Source organism: Colius striatus, chromosome 17 (genome assembly GCF_028858725.1).
Source record: "Colius striatus isolate bColStr4 chromosome 17, bColStr4.1.hap1, whole genome shotgun sequence".
Classification (NCBI taxonomy): domain Eukaryota; kingdom Metazoa; phylum Chordata; class Aves; order Coliiformes; family Coliidae; genus Colius; species Colius striatus.
The window spans coordinates 7,685,615-7,712,131 of NC_084775.1; the positions used below are offsets into that span (position 1 = coordinate 7,685,615).

Consider the following 26,517-nt stretch of genomic DNA (forward strand, 5'->3'; position numbering starts at 1 on the left):
CTTTTGTACAAGCCTTCATCCAAATGCTCAACTCCCACTCCTGTCAGTACTTGCAAGCATTTAATCCAACTGAGGTTCTTCACCAGCCTCCAGCTATTTTGTGACGTGCCTGTCTTAGAGCATAAAATCCTAGAAAGCATCCCCTTAAATCAAATGCATTTGTTATATAATTGATGAAATGTTATGGGAGAAAGTGGCAAAAATCCTGCTGTCATCAAGAAGAAAAATAGTGATCTACTGCGTAGCAAAGATTAGCCAGATGTTTCTCCTTTTTTATTGTGGAACCAGACTCATAATTAAGCTGTTTTTTGTCTTAAAATAATGCATAAACAAATTATCAGAAACTTTACGCAGTTTCACCCAGTGGAATTTCAGAGTTCAAATTAATTACAAGGTATTTCACTGCTGGACTGTCTGCCCTCTAATGGCATAATTAATTTAATTTTTTGGAAGTTACAGTACCAAACACGTGACCCAGAGTGAAATAAGAAAAACCTCTTTAGGGCTCTTTTGCCACTTGTATCAAATATACAGAAGATAAGAAAGTAAGAGGCCAGGTGCACTTATCTTCAGAGGCAGCTCACACACCTGGAGAAGTATGTAAAACATGACAAATTCAAAACTTACTTGCCTGTTTAAATTTTGGGGGAGGGTAATGCAGATGACAGAGGAAGGAGAGGGGGGAAAAAAGGACCAAGTGCTATGTTAGCAACTTCGTATATACACAGAGGAGTTTCCTTTAGGTGTACCACATCATAGCAAATACAGGAAAAGCCATAGCAGAGCCATACCAGCAGCTAAACAGGCTTTTACTTATTTATTTATTCAGACAGCATGCAGTGGTAGAAGAAGGGTGGATTTAAATCTAAGTAATTTAAAGCTACCAATTTTAATCTTGTTTTACATTTACACTCTAGTTATATTCATCAGTGGCTGGTAACTACTAAGCCATATTGATTTGCAGCTAAATAGAGTCTGCTCTGAATTTGGTATTATTTTTTGCTAACCAGTGTGCTGCACTATCTCCAGCTGAAACATTTATTCTGTTTTACAGGTATTTATCCAGCTGACATTTCTCCCCTTTTTATTATTTTAATGAAGAGACAATGACTTTTGGCAGACGTTATTTTTCTCATTGGAATCATACTGCGTGAAAATCCGGTAAGTAACCATCCATTGAGAATTTTCTGACTGCATTTTCTTATCAAACATATTAAACATTTAAATCCAAACATGTTTAACATTCAAAACAAGCTCTTTTTAAAGAGAAGGGAGCTGTAGCTAGTGATTTAAAACTGAATTCTCATTGCCTTGTCCTTCAAAATCCAGAGCTAACAGCTATTTGCCTCCCATTATATCTAGTTCCTATTCACCAGGTTAGGAACAGAAAACAAGAATCCCAAGTTTCTTAAGCTTTACTATATTAAAGAAACTCAAACAAAAAAAACACCACCACCACCAAAAAACCTACAAATGAGCAAAAATAGCCTGAAGTTCTCCCTGCAAAAGCAGCTGCCTCCATGTAACAGCCCAGTTACTTTCTTACGAACTCCTGTTCCTCAAGCTTAGGGACAAGACTTTCTGCAGTTAAACATCACATCTTTCCTTAAACCTTTGGCAAGTAAGTAGTGTCTGAATAAATACAGACATGATTTTCATAGATCTTAGTGAGTTTATTTAAGGCAGCTATTATAATTTCAAGCAAGTATTTTTTTCCCCCTTGGTATTAAAACCACTGTTTAGTAGCTTTTAGTCACTACATCAACGATGCACTTGACTTTTGCTCACTATCCCACAAATTCCTAACATAAAAGCTATTAAAACACAAACTGAACTAAACAACAGCAGGGAAAGAGAAACACTGACACACTATGAAAGCAAGATGTATGTATCAATTTCCTACATTATGCATTCTGCTTCCCTTTGTCTCATATGTACTGAGAGGCTGTGATTGTCTGTCTACGTTGTATTTAGAAATGTATTTGAGAGAGAAATCTTTTCTAAAAAAACAACTCTTAATACATGTGTCAAATGTAAAAAGACAAAGCTTCATTTGCTATTAGGAAGATGGTAGAGAAAAAGATGACCGACCTTCACCAGATCAGACACAATGTTATATCTAAAGAGCAAAAGAAACAGGTATTCATGAAACACTTCCATACTACTTCCAAATTCATGTTTGTCTTCACAATCCATTTTGCAAACCATTTCTGCACTAAGCTCCTTATTTGTTTATTCCTTCCCAAAGTAGCACCTTCATTTATAAAACTAATTGCTAGCACAGACCTGGCTGCCTGTCAGGCTTTGGAAACCTGAAATGAAGTCTTTCCTTTTGCCTGCTGGGGCTCAGACCTGAGCAGCCCAGTGACTGATTCTACTACCTCCACAGAAGGTCCATGTCCTTTCTTTAGAGCGAACGCATCATTAAGTGATGAGGCACAACTATGAGCTCACATGCTGCTTTCTTGTAATAACGTGTGTACGCTTACATGAAAGAGGGGAAGGAATAAAAACTCAATCCCTTTACTGTGCCTCTGTGGCTGCATAAGCATCAAAGAAAAATGAACCATTTGTTCTTAAAGTCAGGAGACACTCATCATCTTGTGAGGAAGTCAGCCTAACAGTTTTCAGTATGTGAAATAAATGCAAATTTCACCTGATTATCCAATGGTTGCTAGTAGGCTAATGGTGATATCACATTGCCAGTGACAGGACACACCTCAGTCATATTTGGCGCAAGACTTGTGTCACTTCAGCTAGTTTTACAGCAGTCTTAAGGAGAGGTGCATCACGTGTGTAGCTATTCATTTCTGAATGGTGGAGAATCCTGTTCCAGCTCATCCATGACCAGAGGTTAACTCCTCCAGTAACCTGACAGATGCAATTACAACAGAAAAAGTGACACTGTGCCTTGGTCCTACGTCGTGCTGGACAACTCTTGTATATGTAGCTTAAATGTTGAGGGAGTTTCCCTGGATAGTTTACCAGTACTGCTGGACTGTAGGTTGTGGCTAGATAGCAAACATGCAGAATGAATTGTTGCATTCTTACAGGTTTTGGAAAAAAGAAAGTTCTGGGTGCGTTGAAGGGAATAAAGCCAATAAAACATCTCTGCTCCTTGCTGTAACCATCAGTCATTTCTGAATGTTGATGTGGTAGAAGCAAACAGGTGAAGTACAACTACACATTACTTCTTTAAAAGGAAGATGACTTGGTAGTCTAGTAAGAACACTATTTCCCTTAGTTAATAAAGTTCCTTGTCAAGTATTAAAGGAAAGTAATCTTTCAGTAGCATTTCAGCCACCTCAAAGGGCAATTTAAAAAATAATGTAGGGTTTTGATGTTTAAACAAGCTCTTCCAGCAATTACTTGTTAATAGCATCCAGAGGCTCCAAGTAAGAAGCAGGACCCATAATCCCAAGCAATTTATAGTAGCAATACGTAGGAGTGAGACAGAGGGTTTGAAGGGGAAGAAAATGCTGGGGGCAGGGAGAAGGAGGAGAGTTAAAAGCCACAAGTAAGATTGCTAAGTATATCCAACAACTAAAAACTGGAATAAAAGCCAATCCCATGCATCAAAGCCCTCTGGAAATACAAACTGTTAAAAAAAAAATAGTCATTACTACCTTGTTTGCTCAACCAGATGAGTCCCAGCAGCCTTCCTGCAGCCTGCACTTTAGAGAGCTCCAGCCTTCTGCTACCCTTTTGGCAGCCTTGTGCCCTGAATACTCAGGTGTGCCAGGTAATGACAGCTGACAGGTACAAACTCATCTGCCCCAGGGCTGCCTGGCATGTGAATTCAGAAGGGCTCTGGGAGCTGGAAGAGAATTCTCCCAAGAGAACAAACTCTCACTATTTTGCCTAGAAAAGCCTCTTCTAGCTCTCCTTTAGAGAGCTGAGCTCTTTGTAAGGTGTGATATTCAGGCTCGTGCTGCAGTCCATACTCCTCCTCAGGGCAGAGGGAATGCCACGCTGCAGCAAGCTTGCTTGCTCTCAGGTTCACGTGGAAGCATTCCAAGCTACTCAGCTTCTGACAGCTCTCCAACTGCTCTTCCACGCTGTATTGCTTTACATTACATTGCTTTCCCTGCCAGGAGGCACTGCTGTATTACAGTACAGTCGTCTAACAAAATGTAAAACTGATTTTTTCACCTTTCAAATACCAAGTGTTGCCACTGTGCTCACAACTACAAATGCTGTTCCATATTAGACTTTCCTGCTTTTATGTGTATACAAGAGATTTTACTACGTTGTCTCCTCTTCAGTCTCCTTCCCACCTTGCTGCTTCTCCCCTCCCCATCACGCTCCTCAGTCCTTTCTGCAGAGGGCAGCCATTCTTAGCTTTCAGCTAATTGTCACTACTATTGGAGTTTAAATGGCCAAGCCAGCTCATCAGGTGCACTACTGGGGAACCTGACTGACTGTAGTACCAAGTGAGAAAAAGAAGTGGAAACACTGTAGTGACTCATAGCATCATTAACAAGCTCAGCTTTTTGTTAAGTCAGAATTTTAACAAAGAAAGCAGGCTACAGAGACATTTTATAACACACATTTTTAAGGTATTAGGAGGCATTTGCTTTCTAATTCTCTTCATTTCTGTGTGCTTTACATGACTTGTGGGCTACAAGGCAAAATTGGTTCCCTGCACTGCAGTGTGGCTAGTTGCCTTTCTAGTTTTGAACTATAAAAATAGCCATACTATAAGCTCAAAGGTCTAGCTCTGTCTCTGTTCAGGAGTACCCAGAATAGGACCAAAAAAAAAAAAAGGGGGGAGGGGGGAAAGCAATGAAGGAAAGTACAGGCAGTCTTTGTACTTCTTACATCTTGTGCAATTGCTAAAGGTCTCCTGATCCAGAGGTTGCATCCAGGTCATCACTTTTAATAAGAAGTTATCTGTTCTTCATCGATTTTTCAATCTGTTTAACTTCTGCTATCTATAACACCCTTTGGCAATGGGTTTCATATGGTAACTGTTACATGACAGCATAACTCGTCATTGCCTGCTTTGCATCAATTTAGTTAACACACGAACAATGAAGAAGCACTCTCTAGTCCCCTTCTCCAACCTATTCTTGACAGTACAAAACATCCATAGTTTCTGTAATAAGTCATCTCTTCTTTATTATAAAGACAGAAATTGTGTTAAGTCAGTCAACACATCTTCTTGGGATCTTTCCTAGTCCTCCACTATCTTTGAGAGTGGAAATCAGAACTGCACAGCGTTTAAGATGCTGGCATGCCATGAATTTACATAGCAGCATACTGATGGCTTCTGTTTGTTTTACCAGCTTTGGTAAACACCCAGTTTGTGGATTCCTCAGGCAGTGCATCATTTCCTCCCAATTGGCCATTAGTCTCTCTTTTGGGAACTTTTGGGGAACTTTCTTCAGATAGTGCTCTTAAGTAGTCTGCTGAGGTGACAGGTGAAGTTTTTCATCCCCCAAAGACTCCTGCCACAGATCTGCCAGGGTGGGTTTTTTTACCCAATTCAAGACAGTCAAACTCACAGCTTTCAAATCTTTGTTATTTCCCCACCCACACTCCAAAGTCTTCCCAAAAGCATGACAGCTTGGAGCTGCTCAAAGCTCACAGCTATTTTGTCATTTCACCTGTACACCAAAGACCCACAAGCCAGAGAAGCAGAAAGTACATGGCTCTCCCCAGCAAGCAAGGGGAACCATTGTTGCACTAAAATCTATACTGACCAACCAAGGAAACTTTCTCAAGCTTATCCCAGTAAATATCTCAGTCTTAATAAATTTCCCAGGTGTCTCTATTTAATGAATGTCTATTCTGAAGGATCAGACTTGCACTGTGATGCACAATTCACTATCTTTCCTCATGGGCCCCTGTGAATTTCAAGAGATGTACTTCAACAAATATAGCTGCTCCATATAATTGCTTGCCTTATTTCCTCTGTATTAGCTGAACTACCACGGTTCAAAAAGCCCTTAAAATTAGTGATAGGTATGCCTGTAGATTAAAATCCATCTACCTGCTTGGTGCTATGTGCATCTCTTTTTCATAACAGCACTGTCAGTCATCATGCTCAGTTGCCATTTCTCTAAGCTTCTTAGTAGCAGCTCAAATACTGTCAAATTAGTGAATGCTGGGAGAAACAGCAGAACAGTTTGTCTGACCCCTATTTCAGAATTTCTGGGAAGCAGTTGTAACACACCACGATAATACAAAACAAAGTTATGAGACAAAATGCTGCATCTCAGCATACCCGTCCAGAAAACTGAGCAGGGAATTTGAGAAAAGGCAGACTCTATGAACATGCAGTTAACTAAAGTAGCTCAAGATAGCTTCACAGAATAATAGCATAGACACATTTTACCCTCATAGCTACAAACCACTGAATTTGAATGAGCAAACTACAGAAATAACAACCTTTGTACATCAACAAAACTCTACAACTGCTCATGAGCATAAGATAGCATGCAAAAGCTAGGCAAATAACATAAGCCAGTTCAGCATACTGAAATCTAGACCTTCCTTCTGGATAGCTCATTTTCTGAACCTTTTGCATACAATGCCTGCAAGAATAACACTGGGGGTGTTAAGTGCTGGAGAAAAGAGTCCCTTTCCTTTTGTTTCCTAAGGAAAGTAATGTGGGATAGAACTTCTACTCAATAGGATGTGAAATTCCACCAAATCCCTTGCTGGACCTCTGACATAAAAGCAATTCAGGAAGTCAACCAGAGACCTGCCCAAACCCATCACCATTATTTTCCAAGACTGGAATGAGAAAAAGTTGTGTTTAAGTCAGTTTCAAATTTTAGTCACCTCAACATTCTCTTTTGAAATACACACACAATATATATACACAAACACTCCATGTATTTATACTCACACATGTATAAATCACCTCTGGTATTTCTGAAGAAATACCTGTTCTTGAAGTATTAAATCTAATAGATTGCTTCCTCAGTTAGTTTATCCCCTGTATTATAAAATTCTGGCATTCCACGAGGGACCAGAAATCAGCTATGAACTTGAATAAAGAAAACACAACAGCCTGCTCACAATGAGCAGAAAAGTTCAGAGCCGCACCAGGCAGGGGAAAAAAGTTTGAGTCACAGGGTTAACTACTTGCTGCCGTCCAGGAAGGTGTACACAATTGGGTAAGGAAGTGGTATCTCCTACCTCATTCTAGACTACTGTCCAAGAAATCAGCACATACTGTTTGCTCTCATCCCCTTTCTTTGGTAACCAAGAAGAAATTATTTCACTTTAGCATGAGCCAAGAAAATGCATTTCTTCTTAGTCTAAAAACATCTAGCTCCTGCTCAACTGGTTTCAGAGAAGACTTAGCTAAGAAGAATGAGGATGCACTCCTCGAGATAGCTGTTCTGGCCTCTTGTGGGTGTAACTTTCCCAGCAGGACCTGACAATTGATAATGTTGTCTCAAACTGCATTTAAGCTTCATTCTGTTAATATGGACCTCTCTCGGTTGAGACTAGAGGATCTCTCTTCACCTGGTATCTTCCACATTTATCCTGCCCTTGTTTCAGAAGCAGAACTATTACTGGTGAGGAAAAAAAGTTACCCATAGTAGGGGAATGGGTTCTTTGGTGCCACAGAAAGTGGACAATGGGTGAATTTACTTTGCAATTTGAGAAGAGTAGCTCTTATCACCTAGGACATTTGCATCCTACAGCTTCTTTAGCACTTGGTTTAATGAATAAAAGAATCAAATCTTTCAATGGATATTGCAAACAACCATAAAGATTTGCCATCTGAAACAGCTATAGGTGGTTCTCTCTCCATACACACCATCTACAAGCAAACATTTCTCAAGTGATCATCTGGGAGAGTTGGAAGTGGGCAGAGCTCAATGCCTAGCCAAATTGTCTGTTCAGGGGGAAATTTTGACAACACAATGCTGAAAGCCTTGGAGATACTTTGTTGTGGCTTCACTGTGTTCAGTTTTTCCTCAAATAAATGTTCTAGCAGCTGGTAATTTTCCTGCTATATCAAATTTCTAGATACCTACTTGGAAGAAAATTTAGTTGATACATTAACATTTGCATGGCATATTTCTTTGTGTTGTGAAAAAAGAGTCATGTGAAGAGGTGAAGAAACTTGCCACAAAGTCAAATGGCAGCTGCAGAGCAGAGGGGATCCCCCGTCCTCACTCCCACAACTCCTTGTCATTTTGTGACTACACAAAAGCATAGCCAACAGGCAGTTAGGTGAATGACAAAGTGCACAGCAATCTGGCTTCAACCAGCTAAAGGTGCTTCTTACAGTCAGTAGCATTCATCTTCTCTCAGAAGCAAGCTCTCAGAGCCATCTAGCAGGCATACAGTAGTGATACACTATACATCATGATCTATGCATGGGGTTAGTCAGAAAGTTGTAACTAAGGTACCTATCATGGCAACATCTAAATGCAAGTATCAGAGCACTTTACAGACAAAAAGGTCTTTGCCTCAGGGTGTTTAAAATTTGCATGTCCCTCTGTAGCACCGAAGATAGCAGCAATGGTGATTCATTAAGATAATGATTTAAGTAGGAGGCTTAAGAAAGTCAGGGTGGATTAACATCCAAAGGGCTGCAGTTGGAGCTTCTCCACTCCAGGCTGCCACCTTCCCTTTTAAGGGAAGGGATGAATTCCAAAAGTCAGGAGAGCTATGAATTAACAGCACCTGTATCACAACTACAACGCATTAAATCACAAGAGCACCATCTCTGCTCAAACCCATCCTCCCTGTCAAGGTCAAGCACAAAATTCTATGCTGTAGGAAAATTTTCATGACGCAAATTACTGGCTTTTCTTTTATTTGATTAGTTTGTTAGTGTAGGTTCTCCTCAAAAAAGATTGTGCAAATCTCTTTATAACTCATTTTCTGTCCACCTTAGAGACAATACAGGTTTTCCTCCAGACAGTTGTCTTTCCCCACTATTGAATAATCAGAGGGTTTGATAAGTTGATTGCTCCCCACATAGTAATGTAAATATACACACTGGAAGAAAGCAATTCAATCAAATTGTAGTCAGTTATGAGTTGAAACATGCATCTCTCTGTAACATGGGGTTAGTGGTCAGACAGTAACAAGCACCTCATACTTCATCCCTGCTAAAAGAGAGGCCTTTGTACAGTGATTTTGATAGAATACTTTCTGTTGCCTTCTAGAGCAATGCACAGGCAAGCAATTTTGCTATCCTTCTACTCTCTCATAATAGTTGCAATAGGGCATCCCGGCATATATTGCCCCACTCACCGCTAGCTGTGCTTGGTCTGAGCGTCTTCTAGGCACTCTATCCCATGCTGATTCAGTACAGAATAGCTTCCTAGAATGCAATTATAGACAGAGTAAGGGTTTGTCTTAAAAAGGGGTTATTCCAGAACAGCTATTCCTTCTTAACTATTCCCAGTGACCTCTTTGTTAGGAAGATGAAGTTAATTAGGAATAGCTCTTCTGCTCAGATTTGTAACTAACCTTGGTCTGAATCAATGACCCTGTTTAGGTGAGCCCTTGGTACAGCATTATACAATCATAGCAGTGGTTTCACTGATGAAAATAGACTCATAGTTGCAATGAAAGTAGAGCAGCTGCCTGGACACATCTCAGTTAAGTTGGACAGGTAACAGGGTTAATATGTTTTAAAATAGTTGTTCCTATAACATCAGATCTCATCAGTACCGCATATGCCATTTTGTACTTTACACATCTCTGGATCTGCTTTGTTCAAACTTGGCTTACACCTTAGATACATGGAGACCATAAGACCAGGGAAATTTTTAGTTCTGTAGCTTCTTTGTTTATTAAGTTCTTAGCTTGCAAGATTTTTCATCCAAAAAGGGCTGAGAAAGTACCTGGCACATCTTGGATGCTTATTGAATACATTAAATAAATCAAACGGTTTATGATAAAATTCCACTCCCCCACACCAAACAGATGTAGGTGCAAGTCAAAGAGGCTCAAAAATCTGCACTAAAATTGATTTTGCTCCAGTTTTCCCCAAAGGAATAAAAATTGTGTGTGGGTTGAGACAAAAACATGGAAAATTTCAGCTCTCAGGAACAACTGAAAAGAAAAACGGAGGAAAGACAGAAGCCAAAAATGAACTTCACATTCAGAGTGTGTCATTTATATTCTTTACAGTGTTCTGTATTGCAGGCATTCCTGGACTCACACATAAAGTGAAAGTCTTTTTCTTGGGCTCATCACATTTTTATAGAAGAGTGCCAGATAGCTTAATGCTGGAGTCTCCTAGCTTACTGAGGAGAAATCACAGAACATAGAGAAGGTTCTGTGGTTGATTTCTGACTTGGAAGGAGAGTTAATTATAGACACCTGTCAAGTCCTGCAGCACAAAAATCTGAGAAAAACCTTGAGCACCTACAACTTAAAGTATATACAAAGCCATCTCATGTTACATATATCATAGGAAGGGAACAGAACCAAAATATGGTTAAGGTTGCTTCTAGTATGACTTTATTTGGTATGGCTGTCTGTTAAACACCACTATCTCCTTGATTTTCCATTCCTGAGGTCTCTGACCAGGAAGCTGGATTCTGGGGAGGGGCATTGGGCAGAAAGTTTCAGTAGACATAGTTAAGTCATTGCCAAGGATGATACTGGCATCTCAAAAGGAACTCTGACAAAATCAGCACAGAAATCAGTATTTTGGAGCAACATTCACCTGCCAGTCCTGCAAGGCCATCTTATGTCCCAGTAACTCCTTATTCATACCACACCGCCCACATTCACACTGACAAAGCTGGTCCATCCTGTACATGGAGTGAATCCTGTGTCAAAAAATAGCAGGTGATCCAGCCTGCCATTATTTGATTGCAATATCTGTGTAACCACCAGTCTACCATTGCATATAGGCAATCTTAGTCCATGTATGTAATATTTTATAAGCAATTTTCATAAGTGTTTTTCTCCATGGGAGAGAAAGTTTAGAGAGCTGTGATAGAAAGGGGAAAGGACAATTATAAATCTACACAAGTCAAATCAGAAAAGAAAAAAAAAAAAGAAACTGAAACCATTTTGTCTTTCTTCAACAAATAAATTCCACACTCTCATGGTCTCTGGCACTATTTCATGGTAACCCCAAAAGATGTTCATGTGCTTCCACACCACTAAGAAACAAACAGTGAATCGGGAACAAAGCTCCCACCTAAGATGACCAACATAATCCCCTGACAGCACATCACGAAGGGGAAACCTTACCATCAAAGCAGCAGAAAAACAAACACACACACAGCTCTATTGCTGTGCACTATTAGCATCCTCCCTATTTTCTATATGCATCTAATATCAGGAGATTTATATTCAGGCCAAAAGCTCATGCTGGCAGAAGAGGAAAGTACTTTGGAGAAGAGAGGGGAAGCAAAAAGAAAAAAAGCCTCCAGTTTCTTGGCTTGTGATCAGCAGGCTGGATGCATTCTGTGGAACTAGGCCAAAGTGTTAGTTATTATATTCAAGAGAACATCTGAATCCCAGCTCAAGGGAGCCGAGTTTGCGGCTCTCATTTATGCTGTATATCAATTGAATATCAAACCACATTTTCCGCCTTCTGAATAATAAAGCTTAATAGTTTGGGACTCCCATATGGTCTATTGTTAAAATATTTCCAAACACTGGCTGCTGTTTTATTTCTGAAGGAAACATTTCTCCTTCCTCTTCAAGTTTTACTTGCTTAAAAGATGCAGCAAAAGTGAAATATATTCATCTTTGAAATATTTCCAGAGTTTCAAGAAGCCCCAAAAAATGAGGGGATAAGCAAAAGCAAATACATTTTTAACTTGGCTTTTTTTTTCTTAATGTCACATGCAAATGTTTGTTCCAGGCAGAAGCAGCTGGTACCACCAGGCTCTGCTGTTCAGAACAGGGGGTGCAGAAGCTTTCAGAAACCATGAGCTGCTGTAACAAAGGAGGACCACACAGACTCAAACCATTGACAAAAGGACCCAGGCTGATTATTTGACTATTACTTACAAGGAAGCTTGGCCAGTAACATAGGCAATAAATACTGGAGAAACCTGTTCTGTGGATAACCCGAGTTTGTCTTTTCACAAGTCCTGCTCTCTAATTAGCTACTCATTCCTGGAGGGCATTGTTGATGGATGGAGTGTATCGATTTAGTATATTTTTTTTTAAGTTAAGAAACACGTTAAATAATAATAGCATCAGCATAATAAACACTCTACAGTGTCTTAGGAACAGTCACACCAGAAAAGAGTATTCCTGTTCTTCCTACTTTGCAGAAAGAGTGGCAGAGAGATTCTTTAACTTGCAAGGGCTGGAGCCCTGCTCAGAGATCAGACAAGAGCCGAGAAGGGCTCAGCTTTTGGTCCTGCATTCACCTCCTCTTTGATTAGCACAGAAGGACTGGACTGCTCAGTGAGCAGAAGTGAAACATGCAGCACTGCCTAGTTGTGCACTGGTGTGAACCTTTATCTCTATTTCACCCACCTCTTGCCTTGTCTGCGAAATGCTTCAAGCTTCCTCTGATGGAGCTCTCAGTACAGCACCAGCTTGCACGTCTGCTGGTCGCTCAGCAAAGCAGAAGGTGCTGAGCTAGGCATGGCCAACAGCATAACGCAGCACAAAAGTGTAACAGTTATTACAGCCCAGAGAGCCAAGAAGAAAACTCTGCTCTCTCTTCCTTACTCTTCTGTTTTAGCTCTTACTGCTGCTTCTCATTCCCATCTCCTACTTCCCCCTTTCTGCCTCTGTATTCCTCTCCCCTCCATCACCTATCTGCCCCACCATCACTAGATCTGCTCCAGTGTACAGGTCTTCAGAGTCAGCTGCCCTAACCCTGAAACTGGTTGCTCATACTCATCAGCTGCCTCCTCACCAGATAGGAGGAAATTCCAGTATTTCAACATTCGCTCCCATCCCAATTCAGGGAGATAAAAATGAAATTACAGACTGTGTAGAGCAGAAGTTCACAAGTCTAAAAAAAGAAAAAGAAAGAAATCTCTTTGTGAGCACCAATGCATTTAGTGTCATTTGAAATGGAATATTTTTACATTACTGAAACCAAAGTTGGTTCATTTTGGTTTGGTGACCTGATCTGAGAAATCTTGTTCTGAGTCAGTGCACTATTGAACTGCTTTTATTCCCACAATGTTGCACTGCCTCAGACACTGCAGTTTGGCAGCCTGATAACCCTGGTCTCACTTCTGGGTCAGACTCCCTGGCTGCAAGGCAGTTCCCATAGCACACACCAAGGTGTCCCATGGCACAGCGTGGCTTCCAAGAGAGCTGTAACACCATATGGAAAGGCCAAAGCCCTTGCAGTCCAGCACAAGAGAAAGGTATGTCAGAAAACAGCTCTCTGAGCAGCTGAGGACTATCTGGAATCCAAAATGATGTTTCGGTCCAATTCTGAGTGTTGCTTTTCTTTAACTGATCTGAAAAGCTAAGCAAAGAGGTATTCCCATTCAGGTACTATAGCCAAGTCACTGTAACATTTCTGGTGAGAAGCTTGTTCAGTAATTTTACAAGTGATCAGAAATCAGTCTTTTCTAGAAAAATAAAAATGTTTAAGGAAATTATCTTTTTTCCCTGAAAAAGAGGAAAAAAAAAAAAAATCGAATCAATCTATTGACCACAGCAGCATTCCTACAAACTATCTTAAATACAATGAACAAGGCTCACTCTTACAGAAATTTCCCCAGCAGGGAACTTACATTATAACAATATCAGCACCCCTCTGCCTCCCACACAGCTCCTGTTGTGACTTAAGGACTGTAGAGTGGAGTTCATCAGCCAAGTAAAACGACTAGTTTAGAAAAAGTCTGACAAGTCTTGAGTTAGAAGTTTTATAACAGATGTCTGAATGGTCCATCCCTTGCTGCTTTGAGCTGAGGCACAGACATGGCTTTTATGATAGCTGGGTAAAAACAAGTGCTGGTGGAGCTGCTGAAGACTCCGAGTTCTGGCCTAAATGTTAGGAGTGCCATCAACTCACACTCAAGAAATAGCTCTTAAAGCAAGTGGAGAGGACTCAGTAGGAGCATAAGTATATATTCACAGAAAGCCATTTCAGTAGTTTTCCTGTAGACTCTATGCTGCTTCTCTTGTGATATGTGTTCTTACCCTTAGGTCTGTGGATCTGAGAGAAGGTAGAGTGCTGTATGGTTTTGATTTACTTTAGAAAAAAAAAAGGAGAGACACTTAGCCTGTAGTTTCAGTGTTGGAAACTGCAATAAACCTCTCTTTTTAAACCTTGTAACTTTGTTTTATAGTTCTAAGGGATTATAACCAGAGAAAGATTCAGCCTAACAGTGATCTGCCCTCAAATACATTAATCTGTCACATCTAATAGAAGGGGAATAAGGAGACAATCTTTTCCTCTAGGTAATTCAAATAGATGGCATATGGCTTTGGTGGTAACTTCGAGTCAGTCGCCGCTGGTAAATTTGGCAATGCGGCACACCCAAAGACACTGTTTACAAGTCAGAGTGAAAAATATCTCTGCGTGATTTCCTTGTGTTTTAAAACCTGAATTCTCTATGATAGTATCTCACTGCTTTTGTGGTTGATACATCCAACCATCTTTCCACCCACCTTTTCTCTCCCTTTATATCAGTAAGATTGAGTCTTTGTTTTGTTTGCAATGTTTTCATCTCAAAGTAATTCTGTACTTTTGAAGGATCAGCAGAAGATAATCAAGTGTATTGTGCCAAAATCTGAGCACATGTTTTTTTAATCAATATTTCAGGTATAAATTTGTCTGGACTACTAGTAGCTTCTTTGTGACTCCATAAAGCACACAAAAGTCTTCAGGTTAGTGTCTCTTTCTTCCCTTCTCTATGCCATATATGGAAAATAAAGGGTTTATTTTTTCAATCACCAACTTCTCTTTTCTAGTTTTATCATAGAAGTTTTCTCTCTCCTGATATCTACCTGTTTCTACACATATACAGTAAAAAGCATTTCTGGATTGCCTTGCTCCAAGTTCCTTCCTTTCCTCCAGAGGAGTAACAAATGGCTCCTGGGACACTTTGCTCTGTTTCCGCTTTTGGAAGAAAGCCAAATCTTACTCAACTCTCTTTTCCTCAGGTCTGCCACTCAGCCCACTAACCTATCCCCATTTTCCACTCACACTGAACAAGCCATAAGGTTTCCAAACTTGTCTGGAGAGCTTAATCCTAAATTCAGATCATTGTCCTATAAGAGACCAGGCATGAAACCAATACCAATGCTTAAGAGTTCTCATGATATCTCAAAGCAGGTGAAGACCATTATTGTCGGATTCCTAGCATGCAACAAGGCTGATAGGGTGCACTGAAAGATACAGGGCAGCAAGAGACCAGTTTCACATGCAGTGGCAGTCCAGGGGAGGATTGGTATTAGAGGACCCGAGGGTAATCCCCAGATTACACATCAACACACTCACAGGGAGCAAGTGTCACTTTGCATGGTGAAGCATGCCAGCCAGGGAGCATGCTTTATGTTTCATGTTAATGAGTATTAGCATGAAACCCAACTTCCTTCCCCTCCCTATTTTTGATATAATTAAGGACTAAAATGAACATTTTGTTTCAGTCTACAACAGCAACAGACCACAGCACTGCAGAATAACAGGAAAGGGAGAGAATGAAGAAAAAAAAATATCCAGGTGGTAGACACTTACTGCTCTGGCCACTGCATGAAATGAAGGCTTGAGTGCACATTTTTGCCTGATTGCATAGCAGTCTCTGCTACCCATCTAATCTGCTTAGAAAACTGGTTTTGAAGGATATGGTTCAGACATACCACTCGCATGGGAGGTGGGGGGTGATGAGGGGGTGAAAAAAAAGTGCTGCAGCTGCAAGAGATAAAATAGAGACAACTAATTTTCTCAGGGGTTGCAACACAACCTCTCCCCCTCCTCCACATGCAGTCACTGCACTGGCAGGATAAGCTGGAGATTCTCCAGCGTAAGCAAGAAGGCACAATAAGGTGTGCAGGCCCTTCTCCACCCCGATACCCACAGCCCTTGGGGGTACCACAGAAAGTAAAGGCTGACAGCCCAGGCCCTCCAGGGAGGTGGTGACATTCCTCCGCCTGCTCATTTCAAGCGTGTCACCATTTCTCCGAGGAGGTTCTGAGAAATGCACATTGCCAGATTTTATGCAGAGACAATAACGAGCACAAGGGAGTTGCAGACTCCTGTTGTACCAATTGGTGGCTGGGTTCTGAACTCTCATTGTGTGATCCAATTTCTCCTGTCATCCAAGCCATTTTGCAAACTCCAAGCATACGCTCATTTAAGCCATGTGTCCTGAAATCTAAACAGCTGAAGGGGATGGGAGGGGTAGGGAGAGAGGAGAACTACTGAATTTCTGGTGACTGTGTCTAAAACACACATTTGCACAAGGAAGTCTCACTTTAGTCACTTAGCAAAACAACTACAGCTGCTGACAGGCAAGAGGTACAGTTTCAAGTGACCATCAGATATGATATAGGCCAAATAAATTACTGCAGCCTAAAGGGAGTGGGTGCGTGTGCTCCCACAAATGTACCAGAGAACAAATGGATTACCAATGGGTGACCCAATGTCAAGATTAGCAAACCCAGTTCTCATTTCAGTTACATCGTACCAGTGACATTACCTAAGATCTAGCAGAAGCGAAACTGAAATCAGAGTCCAGCCCAGGATGTCAGGCAGGCAGCTGCTTTAGCTTTTTAATGCTTAGAATTTCAACCCAGTTTGCTTTGTTTCAGGAATCTAAGCTGACTATGGCACAAGGGCCAGCAGCCATTGTCAACTGCCACATGACCTGCAAGGATGTTTTCTAAATGGAATTGGGGTGGGGGTTTTGGGGTTTGGGGATTTTTTTGAGGTGAGGATGGGGAAGAGGAGGTAAAGAAGTCAAATAGTATGAGAAATATGTTGGCATTTGTCATTCCTTTCCTCAAAGTTACTATTTCCTTTATTTCCATTGCCCTGTCCATTTATACATTTACCCTCTCTTCTGGGCTCTCCTACACATAGACCCATGTGTTCTTTAAAAGCATCAGGAATTCCAGTTCTGGTCTTTGCAGGATCTTTGAGGAGACGTTGTGTGAATGCTTACTCTCAGACTGAAGTAAAATACAAGGGGTTTTTACATGTATAACTTTTAAGCTTTCCAAATATTAATTGCTTAGGGAAATTAAACATCTGCTAACAATAAACTCCTCATACAAATGAGAAGATAGTTTCAGTCTGACTAAAATGCTTTCCCTTGCTAATTGCTAATATAATTTTCTTGTCTTTTACAATGGCAATTTCATTAGTTCTCCAGTTATTAAAATATTTCAGTCCTGTCTCTTTCATGAAAGAAAGGAAAAAGTCCAATTGCCACCTTCAACTAAGCTTTCAGTGTCCTGCTTATGACTAGGCACAAAAAGGCCGCAGGGCAGAGACTATGTGAGTTGTAGAGTCCACCTGCACACCTCTCCCTGTATTGCCCACAGTCCCTCAGGAGTCTACTGAATTTTCACAAGTGTTACACTACAGACTACATCTAACTGTGGCAACTAGATACTGCAACTGCAAAGAGGAGCTGAAATGCTGATAATGCGAGAACTTAGAATAGCTGATGCCAGGGAGAGAGAAGGGGGCCACCAGCTGAATTTGCATCACACAAGGAAGTAAATCAGTTGGGTAAAAGCCCCCATATGGTGCTTAGGAACGTAAAGCTAAAAGGGCTTTCACTGCTCAGAAAACTGCAGATCTCCTCCAGCTTCACATCTTTTTCTATGCAACTTGATGCAGAAACAAATTAAAAATCCATAACCCCACAATAATTTATTATACAGGAAAATCAACTAGTCCTCTGCATGAGTATGTTTTCTGCACTCTAAAATTTCAAAGCACTTTGTTATAGTACTTTCCTCTTATCCACGTAAGGGAAGAAAGGCCAGGCCTAGCTCACTCAATGTCAAGACCAGCAGCAAAAGATGACTATGACTCAGTTACGTCCAAATCCCAATCCACTGTCCTACTCATTAGATTGAAGAGACTTTGAACACCCTCATGGCATCAAGAATGACCTAAAATTCTCTCAGATTAGCCTTTGATAAAGAACTGAGAACTCACATATTTCCTTGCTCTGCCTCCCACTCCTCTATTGCCACTCCAATATTGTTCCAAAGCCAAGCAGAAGAGATTTTTCCCTAATCAGCAATTAAATAGTTAATGCTTACATTACAGCAGATGGAACAAGAGTTGCTGCAGGGAAGGTATGCAGAGGGAAGGAGGAGAAAAGAGACAGCAAGGAGGAAAACTCAGAGAGAGAAACAATCCTGAAGGAAAGTAGTTTTCTCACTAAAAGGGGTGATTAGTTGACTAGACAAGGCAACCCTTAAGACTTTGTCTAGACTGCGATAAAATGCTACATTAGTGAAGTTGCTTGAGAGGCATAGTGTAGAGGTAAGGCTCACAGCCTTTCAGCATGTGGTAGCCAAGGTAGAGGCTAATTAGGACATGTTCACTAACATGTCTTAATGTTCCACTTTTAAATCCTTGCCCAAGAACTCAAGGCTATGCAAAGCAAAGGTCTCTTGTGTTGTCCTAATGGTTATAAAAGCAAAGCTACAACACAGTGCAAAGAAGTCAGAATGTAAGGAATCACTAAATCTTGTACCAAGCATTTTTCATACACTCATTGAACACTTATGAGCATGTGCATCTTAAAACATTCACTAGCATTTTACCAGACAACCTGCTATGACATTTTTTCATCTAAAAATCTAATCGAAGCTCAAAATTCCAATAGGAAAAGAGACCACAGGCTAACAGCCTACAGTCTTGTGAAACTTCTTTTGCTTCACTGTTTGCTCAGGTAGATTTGGGAAGGGGGGCAGATGGGGGGGGGGGGGTGGGGGTGAAGAGAGAGAGAGAGAGGACTAAGAAAAGCATGCCCAGGGCCTTAGCAACTCCAATATTTTGATAATTCATTATCAGATATGCAATTAAAATGAAGTCCCACCTGACTAGGGCAGCCAGATGCATCCACAGAGAACTTGTTCAGAGAGTTGTTAGAATAAATACCAGGAGAATTATAAATGTTGTAGCTTCTTCTTAACCCTTCCAGCAGTATTTCAGGAACCGCCTGTCAGTTTGAAAGACTGATCACTTTTTTCAGCTTGTTGCAGGCTCTAGGTGTGCCCCTAACCAAATAGGCTTACCACTTAAAAGCTTAATTGCACCTGTGGCTTAAACCTTATCCCAGACACTTGGGAGCATTTGGATTTGGGCATTTCAGGTGTGGGACTGGGGCCTGCACTCACAGAGATAGGCAAGTCAGAATAGGAGCCCCTAGTACAAGCAGATTCTGTATACCAGGGAGAAAGGGATGAGGAAGAAAAAAGTGCTTTTTCCATTTTGATCACAATTAACTGTATTTACATTTCCACAGTTGGGCTTGAGTAATGCCCCTTTCTTGTTTGTTACCGAGGGCAGGTTTCAGAGTCTCAGGTTTCTTTTCCACAAGAAAAAGATAAAAGTTTGAGCCACTTGTGCAACTTAGGTGTTTACAGTGAACCGGCCTAATTGCATGGCAAGCCTTCCTTCCTGTTATCTCTCAGTGGCACAAGGAGCCAAACTCCTTCATTCCATATGCACCAGGAAGGACTGAGAGGAGAGAGACCATGTCTGGCATGGATTATAACCCACCATCCTTTCTGTCTGCTCTTACGTGGGAACTGAAATACAATGTGCTAGGGAAGAGTTTAACTTGCTCAAGTAAAGATTTGTTCAGGGTTGTTTCTGGAGGGCTAGCAAGCCGTTTCCAAGTTATATTTTTAAAGAGGCTTTCTAAAAAGGAAGCAAACACTAAGAACCACAATGGGAGAGTAGGTTCCCTTCACTCACCTTCTCAGCATTGCCTAGGTAGTACAGGCTCATAGTGCATCTTATTGGCAAAGGAAACCTGTGCTTTTCAAAAGTTACTGGTGAAGGAAAGATAAAGAAATACAGCATAATAGAAGTCCATGCAGGCAAGCTACCAAGTTCCTCATCTCACTGTCTCATGCAAGGACGCATAAACTTTCTAAGTCTCATTTTTGAAAGCTATGAAACAGAGCTAAATTTTAGGGTTTTGTAAAATTGTTTTAATTAATAATTGCAAAGCAAGCATCTTCAGATGGAAGGTATCATATAAATATTAATGAGCTCTGACTACTGGCAGTGTGCGTGTCTCTTAGCAATTGTTAAGCACCATGGATGGATCAAAGAGGACATGTAGCTCTAAGAGACAGAGTGGTGGGAGTTGGCTCTGTGTTTAACTATATTTTAAAGCAGAACTTCAAGACTGTTGTGGAGATTCCCTATCAAGTTATAGCAGCTTTCAATTAAAATTACATTTTATCCTCAGGCAAAATTCCACAGTGCACCTTTTAATATTAGCAGGGCGCATTTTCGCTCATGTAGATATTTCTTCTACACACATGCATTACAAGATCTTTGTAAACAGAGGTCAAACCAACTGGGAAATAGGGATTTTACCTTCATCTGAATAAATATCCCTTACCTAGTAACATTACCAAAAGTCTCGCCACTGCACTGACGATGCTGTGACAGGAAGTAGGACGAGGACATGACAGCTGTTTGCTTCACAACATTCAGACATCACTCTGGCAATACTTCAGACATAGAGTTGTCCTCTGAATTAATATGGCAGAAAACAACACACGGTAAAGATGCAGCTTCTGTTCTCCTGAGCATTCCTCTCCCAAGCACGAGCAGTGCATAACATGGCTGCAAAACAGGCTTGAGAGAGGCCTGAGCCCCTAACTGGGCTCTGAGTGGGTATGTTGGTGAAGTGAGAGAGCCAGCATGCCAGCGTGGCCTGCAGAGCCCAGAGCCAGCTGCCCTGCTGGGCAGGCATGCTGGGGAGGAGGCTCCAGTCTCCTCAGGAATGTGGGATGGCCGCAGGCCTCAGGAGTGTTCCAAAGAGGTACTTGCATTTGTTTCTCTTAGGGTCCAGCAAACCTGTGGTTTTTTGTTGTTGGGGGTGGTGGTGAGGAATGAGGAAGAGTTGTTTTGTTCTCTTTTTTTAAAAAAGCAAACACATTAGGGAGCAGAAGATATCAGGGAGCAGAGGCCAAAGGCCTTTCTTTCCCTGAGGAAAACTCAGTCTCATCAGCTGCCTTCTTACCTCTCTCAGGCTGTGCCAGTTTTCTGCCCACTTCTTCGTAGCCAGAGCTTCTTAGATGCTTTGTGAGCCTGTCACATGGCCAGCCAGGGGGTCTTCAGTGACCTGCCTCCTTCTCAGGGCTGTGTTTCATTTACTCAACACAGTTGGACTGATGACCCCCTGTCCTGCCCACCTCAGGCACATCTCCATAAGCTCTGCTTTCTGCAGTTGCTGCTAATGCAGTGCTGTAGCTACCTCTGGTTTCATCTACACTGGGGTGACTGGGACTGATTGGTTACTGCTGATAGCAAGAACAAAAATCAAATGTCACAGGCACACTCGAGGTGGTTGTAATTATGTTCACAAGCTGCTGAGAAGAATTGCAGCAAAGAGATGGCATTAAGAATCCTCACCACTTCATTCGCAAAAGAGGGGGAAATTTGGAAGATGCTCAGGACAGACATCTTGATAGCTAGGTAAAAAAAAGCCCCAGAAATTAATTGCTTCCCGGGGTGCCAATAAAATTGGGCCATTCACAGCATACAATGAGCATGGCTAAAATAGTGGTCTAATAACTTTGATCTACTTCCTGTATTCAGTGCTAAAAGATAAGACAGAAAACAGTGTTTTGATACTAAATAACATAAATCTGGCCACAGTGCAAACAATTTTTGGACAAGGAATCATAAACCCAAACCAGAGGGATGGAAGGTTTAATTTCTTCCCCTGGCCACATCGGGGAATTTTACACCTTTCTATGAATAATGTCTTTATAGCAAATCCAGGCATCAGTCCTAGCACATACCTCTCTGTAGACTCTAGCCCAAAAGAGTCACTTTGAAAAAGGTCATACCACCTCCTGTTCTCAGAATTAAGTTAATTAGCACTTGTTCCTCTCTGTATAAGTTCAGGGATCCTCCCACAAACAGATTATTTAAAGATGTACATATGCCCTCCTTAGCAAAGGGCTTCTCTGTAGCATCACTAAGATTCCCTCTGGTCATCCCTGTAGAAGAGGTCTCAATTGGAAGGGAAATAGGCTGGGAGGTTAGCACAACCAGTGCTTTGCCAGTTACAAGGAGCACAGTACAGTTCAATAGGCATGCTGGTATTTAAGTACTAAGTAACCATCTCTCTCCATCTGGATGTCTTTTCTCAGATTCAGCATCAGCCTTTCATGCAGAATGAAATATTTGAATTACAGAAATATTTTCTTATTGAATTTGAAAGATTTGCAGTCCATTTCCCCTGTGATACACTTTGTTTTCTCTTATTCCATCCAGGCATTTGTGCTTTATAGAAGTATTTCACTTCTTCTCGACATGACCTGCTACACGCATTGAAAGAAAGTAAATCCAGGTAAGCCCTCTGACGTCCGTTATATCTGTGTGCAATCTGTATTTTCTGTCCACAAAAAAAGTTATACTGTTCACTTTCTGAAAGAAGTTAAAAAACCCAGCCTAGCCTATACAGTTCTCGGGCACAGAAACATTGTCACAGGTTGCCTGTACCAGTACTTACAGCTGATTTACAACAGTAGTGTAAAAACAGAAACCCAGACCCAAGTGTCCATCTTAGTCCAACTCTAACAGAGCATAAACTATGTAGGATGCTAAACCCTGATTCTTAAGCTAGGAGCCTTTCTGACAGACTGCTCTGACTGCTTGCTCTGAGCACAGCCTCGAACCTGCTAAGCAAGGAAGGATTACACCAAGGACAGGCTCTGGTTCCCTGCACAGAGCACTGCTTCGGAGGTTCGTAAAAAAGGGTCTAGAGACTATTTGTGTCAACTCCCTAAACCACAAACCACAGCTAGCCCTCCCTCTGAAGCACTTGCATGCTGCTTCTTGCAAAGCTGGAGCAAGATATTTTGGCACCCAGATCACCACCTTTGGGGGCCCACCCATCCCTCTCAGTCTCTTTCCATGCCTTATCACAGACTTGCAGACCCTCTCCCTGGGCAGTGGCAGAAACTGGGGCATACTTGCCTCCATGTTTGGCACCTTTCTGTTACACCATCACCCTGTTCATCTGACCCAGGGTGCAGCTTACCCTGCTGGATTCTCTGATAGCGATAGTGGGGTAATACGTGGGGAATCACACGCAAGAAATGTGAAACTGGCAACTCTGGCATTTGAAACAGTGGGAATTCAGATGCACATTGTCATTCCAGCTTTAAAATTTAAAATAAATAAGGCAAAACTGAACTGTTGCAAAGGAATGGCTTATGGGCAGCTCAGACTTGTCCTAGACTTCCAAGCCAGTTGTTTCCCATAAATACTCATCATTTTAAACATAAGAAAAGGGGAGAGGAGACAAAACAAACTGAGTCAACTGCTTACTGCCTTTCTGATTCAGAGTCCTCTGCAGATGTAAGACAGAAAAATATTCTATGAAAAAGTTCCTTTTTGTGTATGTGGGACAGCCCCCAAAATTTTTACTAGAGGGAAAGAAGAGGACAAGAACTAAAGTGAGAACTTGTCTGCACCCTAGAAGGAATTCACCCATTTTTCACCTACTACAGGTATCATTAGCATGCTACTGAAAGCAGAAAAAAAAAAAAAAAAGCAGCTAAGATCAAACACAAGCTAGTAACAAAGCTCTTCCTCTTGTCATCCTGCAATGGGGCAGGATTTCTGGCTGCAGCTAGTCTTTTCCTGAAGGGCTGGGTTAGTTCAGAGTCTCTTAAAAGAAGTGCCACACTATGAATGTGCCACAGCTGCGACACAGAAAGTGCAGAAGGCAGGAAGTCTGACGTTCACACCAACCTCGGCCTCTTCACTCACACCTCTTTTCAAATAGCTTTAGCACATGGAGCCCACATTTTCATGTTCTCAGAATTAGCTTTATCTATCACATTGCAAGTTTAAGAGAATTTTTCTTTAAATTGTACAAGTGCCTCTCCACATTCAAAGACTCACTCCACTGAAACTTTTAAATTGTTTTTAGAAGCTGTTCCCTTCTCAGATTTTTTTTCCTTGCATTAAGTTGCTACACTCCTTTTTAAAATAATACATATATATTTAAAAAACCCTAAAATACGGATTGAAACACCATACCAACTGTTGTCACAGTCCAAAAATGTCCGGATTTTCAAACTTAAGTCCACCCCTGTGTAAAAGGGCCACACACATGTAGGTGTCAATCAGACTCGGTGGCAAAACAGAGGGACCCGGGCTGAGATTTCAGAATGGCACAGACCTTCCTCGACAGAAAGAAAGTGCCAGTCCTCCCTCATGCAGATTTTTGGAATTTGACCTCAAGAAGTCAGGTGCTTGATTTCTGCATCTCCTGCTTTGCAGTGTTTGGTGACAGAAGCAGGAAGAGAGGGAAACAAATAAAAATGTATTACTTACAAGGCTACACTATAGTTATACCTAGTAGTACCATTGTTACTGTTCTTGCAGACAACTCAAGAGATCTATTCAGTGCCCAGAAACTCCGTAGCTGATCCTGTGCATTTTGATTCCATTCTTTGAAAGAAACATTATCTCCATTCCTCTCCTCACCAGGATTACAATAAAATAACATTCAATGTATTTGTGGGAAATGGCAAACAAAGGGGTAGCAAAGCCTGGAGATTGCTTGGCAGCACAAAGCCACATGCAGAAATTAGCTGTGGCAAGTAACTAAGTGAGGACAACAAAACCCGGCATTGTCCAGCGTTTGGATACTCAGCAAAGGACTAGTGACTGAGCGGAAAGAGCCAACTCCACACGATACTGCGAGGTCTCAAGTACTATTTTGAATCAGGTAAACTAATATCTCCTGTACCTGTTCCAAACCACAGAGTAATACATGGTCTCTGTTTCCACGAAGTCTGCTGGCTGCCCTCTTCAAAGTAGCATCTATCTTGGCGAAGATCTTGCATTTTCTCCTGGTCTCTGAAAAAGGATCCCAAACAAGTGGCAGGGACACACAGTTTAGGAAGTTCTTGCATGTTTATCTTTACTGATAAGCCTGCAATCTTTGCTACAAGCACATCAGTGTGCATCTGCAGCAAAACCTTATTCCCGTCAATACCTTCCTTGGAACAGACTTCCTCAGAACTGGGCAATGTGTTTAACCCCTTAACAGCCAATCTAAAGAGGCCTTGGTGCAGAATACTTCTTTACCCTGCTCGAAGATGCATCATGTTTTCATATATCTTTAAAAAAACAGCAAGTAGGCCAGCCCTGCTTTGAGCCAGCAGCAGTGCAGATATATACCTATACAGATACTATCAGAGGAATTTATCCTAAGAGAGCTTCATTTCCTCAAACATCTGTGCAAACATCTTTGCAGTGTTTGGTGATAGAAGCAGGAAGAGAGGGAAACAAATAAAAACGTATTACTTACAAGGCCACACTATAGTTATACCTAGTAGTACCATTGTGACTGTTTTTGCAGACAACTCAAGAGATCTATTCAGTGCCCAGAAACTCCGTAGCCAATCCTGTTCTGTGCAAAGCAAAAGTATTGTCCATTTAAAATAAAGGGACGCAGGTACCTAAATTGCAGGTTGAGCACATGAAAATTCATAAAGAGGACCTGTTGAAATTATTCTGTCTAATTGATTGGAGACTGTGAGCAGGAGCTATTTGGATTCCTAGAACTGGAGAATCAACCATAATTCCAAGAGTTCTGATCCTTTTCTACTAGGTTACCTACAGTTGCTCATACAGCTTTGTTAATACTTGAATTCTCAGTTCATACACACACATACATGCCAAGGGCAAATATCCAGAAAGCCACCAGGGATCTCCCAAAGCTGACATGCCAAGAGCTTGGACAGCCTGAAAATTACAAACAAGTGGCTATTTTTCTGATAACAGGTTTCATTTATTTCCTCCCACTTGCTCTTTCCTCATCTCTTTCCTACACCCCTGAGTCAACCTTCACCAGGCGAGTTTCAGTTAAGCATGCACTTTGCCAGAGGTGTTTTTAAATTATGTTTTTAAAAAGTTTATTTATAGTATACACGCACAGTGCATGATGCTTTCAGGGCTTCTGGAGACTGCAGCATGTCAGGCATGACTTTGCCAGCTGGAAGGAACATGCATTCATCATCTCACCCATAGACAACCACCTCCCCTGTGTCTATCTGCCTCTGTACTCCAACTTAAAGTTGAAGGGAAAGAAAATAATTTTTGCTCTGTTATCTGCTGCCCATTATTCACAACATCCATGATCAACATTCTGGAAATTCCAACTGAAAAGTTGTAGAGGAAGCCAACTGATTCCCCCCAGCTGATCTTTTGGCAAAAACAGCAGCCCATGAGACAATGAAGTGATTTTATGAACAATTTCCCATTAGGGCAAGAGTCAGAAAACAGTCCAATAAACAGAACTCGGTGTAACTTGCAATCACAGTTCACATGGTCCAGCACTCTTTGCATCGCGCAAGCAGCAAGTTTCATTAAGCTGTGTTTGTCCTACATGGTTATACTTG

At 41.3% G+C, this 26,517-nt stretch overlaps 1 protein-coding gene across 6 annotated transcripts in view; it reads right to left on the reverse strand.

Annotated features, from left to right (window-relative positions):
* The window catches only part of HIC2 (HIC ZBTB transcriptional repressor 2), a 73,703-nt gene that overhangs the window by 23,386 nt on the left and 23,800 nt on the right, over positions 1–26,517 (reverse strand). For 2 of the 6 annotated variants that reach the window (XM_062009997.1, XM_062009998.1), the window contains exon 2: positions 24,861–24,970. The exons of 2 other annotated variants lie outside the window; for them this stretch is intronic. The gene's annotated coding sequence lies outside the window, so the exon portion shown is untranslated. Of the gene's footprint in view, positions 1–9,231; positions 9,302–12,438; positions 12,478–24,860; positions 24,971–26,517 lie in introns of those variants that run through there. 2 more of the 6 variants (XM_062009996.1, XM_062009994.1) reach the window with 2 other exon arrangements.